The sequence below is a fragment of the Amblyomma maculatum genome, chromosome 6 (genome assembly GCF_055883805.1).
Source record: "Amblyomma maculatum isolate TAMU_Amacu chromosome 6, ASM5588380v1, whole genome shotgun sequence".
In the NCBI taxonomy this organism is placed as follows: domain Eukaryota; kingdom Metazoa; phylum Arthropoda; class Arachnida; order Ixodida; family Ixodidae; genus Amblyomma; species Amblyomma maculatum.
In genome coordinates this window covers 174,714,079-174,717,502 of record NC_139349.1, presented here as the reverse complement: position 1 = coordinate 174,717,502, position 3,424 = coordinate 174,714,079, and positions in this window count along the sequence as shown.

The following is a 3,424-nucleotide window of genomic DNA, read 5'->3' as shown; positions in this document are numbered from 1 at the left end:
CCCTTCCCTCTCTTCATTCTGCATCATCTAATTGCTTCCCATTTTTCTTTTCACATCCCCTCATCCAATTCCTGATTCCCCTTTGACATATTCTTGTCCCGTTCCTCCAGTGCAGGATAGCCAACATAAACCCCTCAGGTTAACCTCCCAGATTTTCATCTTGAAGTCTCCCTCTTTTTATTTTAGTGCAGTCCAGTGAAATCATCCAACATGCAGGGACCCGGTATTTTCTGTTCCAACTTGAATTACTTCCTTAAGCCAACAGGGACTTAAGTGCACAAGCACAGTAATCTTGATTTTTTTTTGTGCGTATTCGTAAATCTTGGTGCTTGTGATGCTGACGTTAAATGGGGTTTTACATTTAAGACGATCAGTGTTATTGTTACGGAGGAACTTGGCTTGTGTAGATGGCAGGTTTGTGAGGTTTTAACGTCCCAAAGCGACCCAGGCTATGAGAGACGTCGTAGTGGAGGATTCCGGAAATTTCAACAACCTGGGGTTCTTTTACGTGCACTGACATCGTGTAGCACACGGGCGCCTTGCTTTTCGCCTCCACCGAAAAGCGGCCACTGAGGCCAGGATTCGATTCCGCATCCTTAGGAACAGTAGTCGCGCGCCGTAACTGCTACGCCACCCCGGCAGGGTTGGCTTGAGTAGAGGAGAAGTGCGATTAGAGAAGCAGATTAAATGCTTTAATTACATCTAGGTCGTTCGTTATATTCCAGCCATTCGTCTACCCCCCCCGAACTTTACGAAGCATGTAAAAGCGATTTCCCACCGGTCAATTTCCACCGCAAGATAAACGAAGACCTGTGAAGCAGCACACTGGGCAAAACCATCTATGAGGCCAAGATATGGCCGCGGAGCGTGGTGGACAGTCGGGAAGGCATTTCTCAAATTGTCATCTGTGTGTCGGTGGCCATAGAGCCTAAGTGCTAAAACGTATATGTTATGTTGTAACTCTCTAAACTATCGGTCCACAAATTTGGGAAAATTTGCTCTTTACCCGGCTTACCAGGATTAAGTTTACCAGGTTTATCAGGACTACAGCGCAAGAAGGGGGGGGGGGGGATGTGATGATGGACGCAAAGCGCTAACATAAATGTACACTCGGCGGCTCGAACATATGCTTAAAGGCAGCAATGGGAAAATGGTTAATAAAAAGAACAGTCCCATCGCACATCAGAACAAAAATAAGTGAAAAACAGTGGAAGGGCCAGATGGTGTTGTTTATTTCACTGCGGACAGACTGGCAATCATCCTCCATATCTTGAAGAGAAGGCAGTGGGAACTTGCCACGAATATTTAGTTGCTTATTACACCGCATTCTGTACCTCTGCACTCTTAAAAAAAAGGTAGTTGTGGTTACTAATTTTTAGGGTAGTAACTGCTTGTCACATATGTTACTAACTAGTTAGTAAGTGCAGGTTAGTATCTGCTAGGTAGTAGCATATACTACCTCTAGAAGGTAGTAATCAGAACTACCTCCAGCAAATTTTACTACTTCGAGATGTAGTACCAGCAACTACATTTAGTAAACTTTACTACCTATAGAAGGTAGTAATCAGAACTACCTCCAGCAAATTTTACTACTTCTAGATGTAGTACCAGCAACTACATTTAGTAAACTTTACTACCTATAGAACGAAGTAATCAGAACTACCTCCAGCAAATTTTACTACTTCTAGATGTAGTACCAGCAACTACATTTAGTAAACTTTACTACCTATAGAAGGTAGTAAGAACAACTACCTTTACTAGTATTCACTACCACTGCAGGTAGTAAAAGTATCTACCTACAGCAAAACCTACTACCTATAGGAGGTAGTAAGAGGAACTACCTTTAGCAAAATACACTACCTCAGAGGTAGTAATAGCAGCTACCTAAATCAACATATACTAACTCTGTAAATAGTAACAGTCACTACTTTTAGCAATATGCACCACCTACAGAAGGCTGTAACAGTAATAAACTGTAGTAAAAATACTACACATTTAACAAACTCCTCTGCTTTGTTGCTATAGCCACTAACCTGAACACTGGATTACATAAGATGGAAGCACTCAAGCAGTGGTCATACATGGCTTCCGAAAAAACAAACAAATGGAACACAAGTGTGGCTAAGAAGATGAGACTTTATTTCTCATTATTCAGTTCGAACATTCAATTTTCTAAACAAACAAACAGTTGCCCGCATCACAAGTGGTGAAAAGGAGATTGCCTGAAGATGAGAAAAATACTCAAAAAGAAAGCAGGTACTTTTGTTCTGTTTTGGTTATAACTTATCACACATTCATATGAGACAGTGTATTTACACCCGAGTTGAGTGTGTTGAACTTGAAACCTTTATAGGAGGTTAAGGTATTGAAGGCTTGTAGAGCGTGGTGTGTCTTTGAGCACCTTTAGCAATAATGATGACAACTGATAGAAGGAATAACATACAAGAACTATCAGGATATGTATATGGAAGTTGCTTTACAACAATAATTTAACCAGACATGTACAATAAAAATCACAACTAAAAGAGGGTTTTTTGGCTGAGAAGAATGGAAGTACCAGCTCATACACTGCCTAGCCTTCTGCCTTGGCTGCTTCTAGCAATACCCAGGTATGAGGAAATTTTGTGCTCATTATTTGGCCATTAATATCCCGCATATGTATTGAATACTTGTCGGAGCCATAGTTAAAACTGGTCAACTGTCCGCTCTATGGCAACTAAATGAAACAGATGTTAGATCTTCCTGAAGCACTATAAAAGGATATTAGCAACAGCTATCATAACGGACTGTCAGTCACAAAAGAATATGTCAAAAATTGCTGCAAAGAGAATGTGTTGTTTATATCAAACTGACCTACTAATACACAATAAATTGAAACAGCACATCAGCAATTCCTACTCAGACCTACTCAGACTCAAAACTGGTTTAGTTTGGTCTGTGGGGCTTAATGTTCCAAAGCGACTCAGGCTATGAGGCACCATCGTGAAGGACTGCAAAAATGTCGACCACCTGGGGTTCTTTATTGTGCACTAAACATCGCACAGCCCACGGGCACCTTGCTTTTCGCCTCCGAAGAAAAGCGGCCGCCTAGACTCGAATTCGATCCTGCATTCTTGCACACAGTCGAGCGTCGCAATCACTGCACCACCCCAGACTCAAAACTGCCTCCCAAAAATGCCCATTTGAAACATTCCTCACATCCTAAAATTATGCAACAGACAGCCAGCTTGTCACAATGCATATTACTAATTATTAAAAGGATGCCTGTTAGGTGTAAATTGCTGGATAGACCTGCTAAATAAGACCAAGCTCATTAAGAATAACTGAAGGCTTTTAGAGTAGTGTTACATAATGCTGACTTTATTGATTACAATCATTAGGAAAGACCAATTTCCTCTTCCAATTTTGGTTCAAAGAAAGAAGT